Source organism: Balaenoptera borealis (genome assembly GCF_965194805.1).
Source record: "Balaenoptera borealis genome assembly, chromosome: 8".
NCBI classification, from domain to species: domain Eukaryota; kingdom Metazoa; phylum Chordata; class Mammalia; order Artiodactyla; family Balaenopteridae; genus Balaenoptera; species Balaenoptera borealis.
Genome location: NC_138865.1, coordinates 7,489,237 through 7,499,247, shown reverse-complemented (window position 1 = coordinate 7,499,247; position 10,011 = coordinate 7,489,237). Strand labels below are relative to the sequence as shown.

The 10,011-nt window shown below is 38.1% G+C and overlaps 1 protein-coding gene across 1 annotated transcript in view; it reads right to left on the bottom strand.

Moving 5' to 3' along the window:
• LOC309634065 (uncharacterized protein) overlaps window positions 1–10,011 on the bottom strand; it is a 130,847-nt gene that overhangs the window by 2,447 nt on the left and 118,389 nt on the right. The gene's annotated exons all lie outside the window — the stretch shown is intronic.

Genomic DNA, 10,011 nt, shown 5'->3' with positions numbered 1-10,011 from the left:
CATCAGCAGTGCACAAGGATTTTATTTTCTCCACATCCTTGCCAACACTTATCTCCTGTCTTTTTTATGATAGCCATTGTAACAGGTATGAGGTGATATATCATTGTAATTTTGATTTACATTTCTCTAGTGATTAGTGATGTTGAGCATCTTCTCATGTACCTGTTGGCTATTTGTATATCTTCTTTGGAAAAATGTTTATTTAGGGCCTCTGCCCATTTAAAAATCAGATTATTATTCTTATTATTAATTTTTGCTGTTGAGGTCTATGAGTTCCTTATATGTTTTGGATATTAACCACTTATCAGATACATGATTTGCAAATATTTTCTCCCATTCAATAGATTGCCTTTTCATATTGTTGGTGGTTTGCTTTGCTGTGCAAGAGCTTTTAGTTTTATGTAGTTTCATTTGTTTATTTTTTGCTCATGTTGCGGGTGTTTTTGATGTCATATCAAAAAAATCATTGCCAAGACCAATGTCAAGGAACTTTCCCTCTATGTTTTCTTTTAGGAGTTTTATTTCCTACGTTTACATTTGTAATCTATTTTGAGTTAATTTTTTGTGACTGGTGTAAGGTAGGGATCCAGTTTCATTATTTTGTTTGTAATTAACCAGTTTTCCCAGCACAGTTTACTGAAGAGACCATTTTCCCTATTGAGTATTATTGGTTCCCTTGTCAAATATTAATTGACCATAAATGTGAGGATTTATTTCTGGGCTCTCGACTCTGTTCAGTTACTTTATGTGTCTGTTTTTATGTAAGTATGATACTGTTTTGATTACTATAGCTGTTTAGTATAGTTTGAAAACAGGAGGTGTGATGCCTCCAGTTTTGTTCTTCTTTCTCCAGATTGCTTTGGGTCTCTGGGGTTTTTTGTGATTCCATACAAATCTTAGAATCATTTTTTCTATTTATGTGAAAAATGCCACTGGAATTGTGCTAGGGATTAAATTGAAGGTACAGGTGACTTTGGGTAGTATGGACATTTTAACAGTTCTTCCTAACTAAGAACATGGGATATCTTTCCATTTATTTGTGTCTTATTCAGTTTCTTTCCTCAAAGTCTTATAGTTTTCAATGTTCAGATCTTTTATGTCCTTGGTTAAATTTATTCTTATATCTTTTATTGTGATGGTATTGTAAATTGAATTGTTTATTTTTTTAGGTATTTTATTGTTAGTGTATAGAAACAACTGCTTTTCTGTATGTTGATTTTGTATCTGCAACTTTACTGAATTTTTTTTATTAGTTCTAACCATTTTTGGTGGAGTCTTTAGACTTTTCTATAGATAAGCTCATGTCATCGGCAAACAGATACAGTTTTACTTCTTCTCTTCTGATTTGGATGACTTTATTTTTCTCGCCTAATTGATTTGGATAGGACTTTCAGTACTGTGTGGAGTAGGAGGGGTGATATGGGGCACACTTGTCTTGTTTCTATCTTAGAGGAAAAACTTTCAATCTTTCATCATTGAGTATGACGTTAGCTGTGGGCTTGTCCTATACTGCCTTTATTATGTTGAAGTACACGCCTTGTGTACCAATTTGTTGAGAGTTTTTTTTTTTTATCATGAAAAGATGTTGTATTTTGTCAAATGCCTTTTCTGCACCTATTGAGACAATCATATGATTTTTACCATTCTGTTAATGTGGTATATCACATTTATTGATTTGATATGTTGAACCATCCCTGCATCCCAGGGATAAATTTTACTTGATCATGATGTATGATCTTTTATTGTGCTGTTCACTTTTGTTTGCTAACATTTTATTGAGAACTTTTGCATCTTTGTGATCAGGGATATTGTTTTGTAGTTTTATTTTCTTGTAGTGTTTTTATGTGGCTTTGGTAACAGGGTAACGTTTGTCTCATAAGATGAATTTGGGAGGGTTCTCTCCTCTTCAGTTTTCTGGGAGAGTTTGAAAAGAGTTGGCATTAAATTATTTTCAAAGGTTTGGTGGAATTCACTAGTGATACCTTCTGGTCCTGGGCTTTTCTTTGTTGGGAGGTTTTGAATACTGATTTAATCTCCTTACCTGTTTTTGGTCTGTTCAGATTTTCTATTTTTTCATGCTTCACTCTCAATAAGTTGTTTGTTCCTGGAAATTTATCCATTTCTTCCAGGATATCCAGTATGCTGACATATAATTGTTTACAGTAATTTCTTATGACCTTTTGTGTTTCTGTGGTATCAGTTGTAATGTCTTCGCTTTCATTTCTGATTTTATTTGACTATTCTCTTTTTTTCTTAGTCTAGCTAAATGTTTGTCAATTTTATCTTTTGAAGTAAACCACCCTTAGTTTCCTTGCTGAATCTGTTGGTGCCATGATCTTGGAGTTCCCAACCTCTAGAACTGTGAGAAACAAGTGTCTTTCGTTTGTAAGCTACCTATCTTATGGTATTTTGTTATAGCAGCCTGAACAGATTAAAATGGCACTCAGCATTCTAATCAGTATAAGATTAAAGTTTGTCCTTTTCTGTGATAAGAAGACATTATTAAGGGAGAAGAGAGAGGGAGAGAAGAAGACTTCACAGAAAATGAAAGAAAGACCAAAACGCCAACAAATAAATGGCCAGTGAGGGGAAGAATTACATAGGAATGGCAGGGTGAGCTTATTGAATCTTTTCCTTCATAGGTTTGTCAAGGTCACTATGGTGATCGATATATAGAAAAACAGAAACTAGAACTTTTAACCTGATAAGGGGTCAGCTGCAACCAGGCAGGGCTTGTGCTGATGAGAACCTACATGGGTAAAAGTGGCAGATTCTGTCTTGTTCTGAATTTGTGCTGACCTCAGCTACTATGGGGCAAAATAATATAGAGAGTTATGTTCCTGGTGTGGGTTTCAGTTTTCAAAGTTTTGTGAAACTTGAGTCCCCTGTGTGAAGATTTGCATTTAGTAAGAGACTCTTAGAGAAGGCTTGCTGAGCAAACAGAAGTGAGGCTCTGTTAGTAGAATCTGGTGATGACTGTTGATGCTGGTGGCCTGAGGAGGGACCTTTCTCTTAGGACAGTACCATTTCAGCTGTCAGCTGGCCATTATATGCCCAAGGGCCGGAGCAGTACCGTCTTTACAGCCTCAGGAGCGCTCCGTGCACACACCGAAGAGAACAGGTTGGCCACCGTGTTCCCTGGGGAATGAGTCGTGTACCTCTGTGCCCACGTGGCAGAGCTCTCCTGTGCAGTCTGGCTGTGGTCGAGTGGGGAGGACAGTGGTCAGAGTTCTAAACAGCTGTCCCTCCTCACCCCTAGATCAGTCTTTGGAATTCTCTTAGGTGAGTTTTGTTCTCCCTTGATTATCCCCCTTGCTTCCTCAGGCGTCTGGGCATTAGTTCAGTGACATGTTCACCCAAACTTGAATCTAGGCACTAATCAAGGTTTTAATAATTGTCATAAGCAATCACTTCTAGTGATACTGGGGGCATCTGAACTTGAATGTGGGTACTGGAAGTCATTTGGTACCTAACCAGGAGCACGTCTCAACTCATTTTCTTTGTAGCGATAGTGTTTCAGAACCCAAAGAGGACAGATTCTACCCCACATTGAGAAAACAAAGTTAGCCATCAGATTAGATCGCTTCCTTCAGTGAGATTGCTGCAAGCTTCCCAGGGCAGAGTCAGCGCTGCTAAATCTTTTCAGGAACGCTCTGGGAGCAGAGACTCCATCCCTCCTTCATCCCCACACACGTGCATTCATCAACCCACTTCTTGGCTCTATTGCACATTCCTTGGCATCCCACTGCCTGGCTGGACGGAGTTCAGACTTCTTATCCCCTAAGCCCCTCTTTGCTAGTTTCACTGCTGAGAACAGGCCAGTAAGCCTTTTTGGGAGCTGAGTATAAGCATCCTTGGAAATGAGCCTCTCTGAAAGCTTAACTCAACCAATCAGCCTGTGCTCCTTAAGAGAGACCAGCATTTCCCAGTCCAGCAGAGGCTAGGCTTTCTGAGAAGTACAAGCAGTTCAGGCTGCAGTGAGCTCCTCAGATGTCTAGGTGTCCCCGTCTGCTAGGAGTCTGTTGGGTTGTAGCCACTACAAAGTTCTGTACCCACGTCTCATTCATATCATCCAAAGTGTAAAATCCTTCCATTTTCCTGTCTCTCTATTAACGCTTGGATTGCTCTGTCCACCTCTTGTTTTCCCAACATCTTCAGTGACTTCAGCATCCACAAAAACACCATCAGGCACCCTACCCTCTTCATTTATGGACTCTCTCACCTCCTGCGATGCTCATCTTCACTTCACACTGTGCGCTTTGACAACACTTAGAATTGCGTCACCTTTGGAGTCTTGTATTCAGCCGTTCCGACTCTGTGGCCACAATTTTTTTCCTTCCAACTCTTCCACTCAGTGGTTATCAATACCCTTAATTTTAAACCTCATTGAAATCTTTGGATTTGGAGAGGAAGTTATGTTGCACATTTTTATAAGAGATCTTGATGAAAATATTGGATGTCTTTGATCATAATTTTTAAAGTCCAACTTTAGTTGGACTAAATATTTAAATCTAGATATGCTTTTTTCTTTTCTCTCTCTCTTTTTTATTTGTTTGGCCATGCGGCATGTGGGATCTTAGTTCCCTGACCAGGGATCGAAGCTGTGCACCCTGCATTGGAAATCTGGAGACTTAACCACTGGACTGCCAGGGAAGTCCCTGGATATTTTTATTAATAGTTCCAAATTCAAGTCAAGGGCATGATGCTCAGTCGTAACCTGTAGGGACTTTCCCCTGGGGATTCTAAAGTAACGTAATTTTGTTATACTGCTTTTATGTGATTTGACTTGGTACCAGGATCAAGTCTTCGTGTGATCCCGAATGTGGATGTTTACTCTGAGTTCATGAGTCCTTAGGAAGTCACAAAACAATGGAAACTGTTTTACTTATGTAAAGTCTTCTCTTGGTAGAGTTTTCATAAATTCCTTATTTTTTCATAAGTAAATATTTCATAAATATTCTCAAAGTGGTCTTTGTCCCCCCAGATGTTAAGCAGCACATTGCCAGTTGAATGAATATTTATATTGAACCATAAAATTTTCAGTTGTGCTTTAGATAGGAGACATAGTTGGTAAAGAGACGCAGATCACGGGTGAGTCCATGGTGGCAGGCAGGAGCCCGTCATCTAGAGGTGGCCGGTGCGCCAGGAGCGCTCTATGACCGAGGACGCAGTTGTCTCGCTGCTTCTCTGCCTCCCCTTCTACGTCCTGTACTTCTTGGAGCAGGAGCTGTGTCTTATTTAGGGTACCCTTAGGGTATCCTTATCCCCACTGTGGTACTAACGATTTGTACTCTGTCCCCTATAGGGAAGACATAGATTTAATAAAACATGTTGGAAATATTTAATTTTACAAGGATTTGATTTTTTGAGAAGTAGGGCAGCAGGACATGAGAAATGCTTCACTGGTCATCTCAGAATAGAGGGAATGGAAGAGTCAAATACCCACTAAAGAACCGGGCAGAGGTATTAGGATGGATTAGGAGGTACAGTGGATGCCTTCCCTTCGAATGGCAAAGTTTCTGCAGAGAGAATCATGAAGAGGTGTTATTGAATGGTAAATAAGATTAAATTGGAATAAGAAACTGCTGGACTGTTTATAGGAAAGTCCTCCTGGATATGCTCAGATGACACAGAAGTGTTCTTCAAATTCTCCCTAAAAAAAAGTTAGCTTTGGAGGCAAAAGGTGCACCATTGCCGTTTTCTGTGCCAAAATACCCACAGCTAACTCCCTCGAGGGTCATGTAACGGGAAGGAGTCTCTTCTCTCGGTAACATACGTTGGAGAGAAGTAGCGCGGGTGGATGCGGGCTCCACTAGACCGCCCCTAAGAGCACGTGCTGCGTAGTCAGCTGAGCAGCCCAAGCGGGGGCAGTGAGAGATTTCTTTGAGTCTAAGAGAGGCGCTCAACTGGGCACATAAAATCTGCCAGTTTGGCAGCTTTTTTCCAGATTATACTCAAGGGGGAAGAGAGAACAGAAAAATACAGAACAACCGGGTTTTTTTTTTTTAATTCTTTGAAAGACTCATCTTTCTTCACATGATCTTCCTGGCCAAGGGGCAGAGAGATTTATTTAAACTTATGTGAGAAATTTATGCTCATTTTGTGACAATATTCGTACATCTTGAATGATCTTTATCTTAAAATTTCTAATTTTTTCCTACAAAGTTATAATAATCATAGTCACTTAAATTTTTATGTTTAATTTTTGTTATACATATAATTTCCAGTTATTATAACATGCAGAAACAACAGAGACATACAAAGGAAATATTAATAATTGCCTCTTCACCTGTGATCCATTCCCTGTGAGGTACCAACTTTTTTGATGTGTTTGCCATCAATTTGATGAGTATCCTTTTGTTACTTTTCCATTTTCTTTTCTATCTATCTATCTATCTATCTATCTATCTATCTATCTATCTATCTATCTATACACACTTTATTTTTTCCAGTAATAAAATCATACTCTGTAATGTGCTATTTTTAATTTAATAATTTATCATGGATGTCTTTTCAGGATGATTAAAATATATCTAACTTATTCTTTTAAATAGATGAATAATTTTCATGGTATAAATGTGCCAATCCTTTCTGATTACAGTTTCTAGGTTTTTTCCATTATAAACAACACTGCAATAAGCTTTCTTGCGCATGATATTTTAGTGTACTGTGTTCTTATTCCCATGAGACAGATTCTTAAGTGGAATTGCTCTACAATAAGACAGGTGCATTTTAGATTTTATTAGTCATGGTTGGATTATTTCTAAAGAGATTTTAGCAATTTATAGTCTCACTAATGAGGTTTGAGAGTACCTATTTCTCCATAGGTCCACCTGCACTGGGTAATAGCCTTTAACAAAAATCTTGCCAAATTCAGAACTTTAAAAAGTCATCTGTGATAGAATTGGTGTTTCTGTGATTGCCTAGAGACATTACGGATTTTTTTTTGGTAATGTTTATTGGCTATTTGTATGTCTTTTATTGCTGAATTGGTTCTTCATACCTTTTATGCATTTTTCTACTGGAATGCCTTTCTATTCTTAATTTTTTGTGACTTTCATCAAATAGAGTTTTAACTTTTAATATAGTCATGTCTGTCAACAATACCCTTTAAGACATCTGGGTTTTCTTTCTAATTTAAGATGTCCCACTTCAATTTGAAATCTGAATTATATAATATTCTCCTTTTCTTTTATGTTTGTATACTTCTAAGTTCTATAAAAATTTAAAAATATATAGAAAAGTAAAAAGTTAAGACATGGCTTTTTTTTAAAAAACAGAAACAAATCATTGCAGATATAGCTAAAGCTTCACTTTTTCATGCCTTTTTCTTCCTTCTTTGGTGATTACTATCATCCTGAAGTTGATATGAATCATTAATATGCCATTTTCACCCTTCTATTTTTGGTGACAAAATTGTCCTAACTCCTTTTTTAATGTTTCAAAGAGTATCTAATTAGGTCGAACCATTGATAAGGTTATGGAAAATTGAAAGAGCTATCTTTTAAAGACCGGAATTATCCCAAAGGACACATTTAAAAAAAAATTTATTTTATTTTATTTTTGGCTGCATTGGGTCTCTGTTGCCATGCGCCGGCTTTCTCTAGTTGGTTCGAGCAGGGGCTGCTCTTCGTTGCGGTTCACGGGCTTCTCATTGCGGTGGCTTCTCTTGTTGCGGAGCGCAGGCTCTAGGCGCGTGGGCTTCAGTAGTTGTGGCTCATGGGCTCAGTAGTTGTGGCTCACAGGCTCTAGAGCGCAGGCTCAGTAGTTGTGGCGCACGGGCTTCGTTGCTCCGCAGCATGTGGGATCTTCCTGGACCAGGGCTCGAACCTGTGTCCCCTGCATTGGCAGGTGGATTCTTAACCACTGTGCCACGAGGGAAGCCCCACATTCTGTTACATTCACTTAGTGGTATATTTTGAACATATTTCCTTGTCCTTAAGTTTTTTTCTACAGCACCATTTAGAATTACATAGAAACACCATCCTATCCCCTCTATTGTATGAAATACAGATTTCCACCTATTTTTTTTTATTATTTTAAAAAAGTATTGTAGTAACACCTTCCCAGTCACAATTTCATTTTCCCTTGCCGTCAGGAAAGCAGTACCATGATAATTATTTCCTTGCTTTCCTTTATAGTTTTCTGGCTAAGTAGGCCACACCCTTAGTGTTCTCTTCTGACTACTTTCTCATTTTTTATAATATGGATAGGCTGATAATTTTCAAAATCTTTAAGTTCTCTTTCCTTTCTGTTATCAATTCTGTCATGTCATTTCTCTCTTCTAGCATTTTACGATAAGCAGTCAGGAGGAACCAAGCTTATCTTCAGCGTTTTGCTTCAGTTTTGCTTCAGCTGAAATTCCAATGTCATCACTTTCGAGTTCTGCCTTGCACAGTACACCAGGACGTGAACACAGTTCCGCCCCATTCTATGCTACTTATCACAAAGACCACCTTTCCTCCGGTTTCCAATAACACATCCCTTATTTCTGGCTGAGATATCATCTGAATGGCCTTTTCCATCCATATTTATACCGACATTCTATTCATTACTTAGGTATTCTCTGTGAAGACTGAGGCTTTCTCTATCACTCTCCTCTTTCCTTTCTGAGTTGTCAGTACAATCTCCTTTAAAGTTTGGTTCTTAGCGACGTAGGGTGTCTCTCGCATGCACTACAAAGCTCCGCCACCCTCTATCCATTACTTAAAGTCAGTACTGCTTCTACATTCTTAAGGGTTTGTTAGAGCAGCACCCCGACTTCTCGGTGCCAATTTCTGCTTTATTCTGTTCAGGATGCTATAACAAAAATACCATAGGACGGGCGGCTTATAAACAAGACATTATTTATCTCTTACTGTCCTGATGACTGGGAAGTCCAAGATCAAGGCATGAGCAGATTCAGTGTCTGGAGGGAGCCTCCTCCCTGGTTCATTTACAGCTTCTCCCTTGTGTCCTCACATGGCGGAGGGGGATAAGGGAGCGCTCTGGGGGCTCTTTTACAAAGATACTAATCCCATTCATTAAAGCTACACCTTCATGTCCTAATCACTTCCCCAAGGCCTCACCTCCAGATACTATCACATCAGGGATTAAGCTTCAACATATCTTTTCTTGTGTGGTTATTCTCAGGTTTTTTTGTTTCACCGTGTTACTAAAATTTCTTACACGGACTCCAGTACTCTCCCAGAGCTGTTTTTGTTCATGGATAGCTATCTAATTATTCATCATTGTTGGGGGACAGAGGCTGGGTCCTCCACGTTACCTTTTTGGTCACCAAAAACTGAATCTTAAAATCCTGGAATAAGCCCATCTGGATACTTTAATATATTACTGGATTAATTTGCTGTTTTGTTTGAAATTTGTGCTTGTGTATTTATGAGTGTAATGGCCTGAAATTTCCTTTCTCATAGTGTCCTTCAGGTTTGGCCTCAAGTTTATTCTAGCTTTAGGAACAAGAAGGTACATTTTCCCTCTTTTCTCTGTATCTTGCAGAAATGTATGCAATTAGTATTTTTCTTTATATATCTCACCTAGAAGTTAATCTAGGCTTGGAATTTACTTGTGGGAATGTTTTTAATTAAAGGATTCAATTTTAAAAAGAGTTTTAGGGCTATTTAGTTTTTCTGTTTTCTCTTGTGCTAGTTTGGTTAAGTTGTTTTTTCTATAGATTTGTCATTTTAATCTAAAATTTTTAAATTGCCATTAATATGTTTTTCATCATTTCTTTCTTTCAGATTTCTATTTATTTGAGAGGTGAAGGGAGCAAACCTATTTTCTGATTTCAGTCTTCTAATTTAAGGCTATAATTGTTATTTGAATAGTATGTTAGTTGTACCCCACAGTTTTTGAAATAGACTATTTTTGTTTTTTAGTCAATGCAAAATGTGTCCAGTTTTCAAGTATTTCTTCTTTGACTGAAGAATTATTTAGGTATATATTTCTTAATTTCAAGAAGCATGGTGTATTAGTTTCCTAAAGCTGCCGTAATAAAGTAACACAAACGGGATG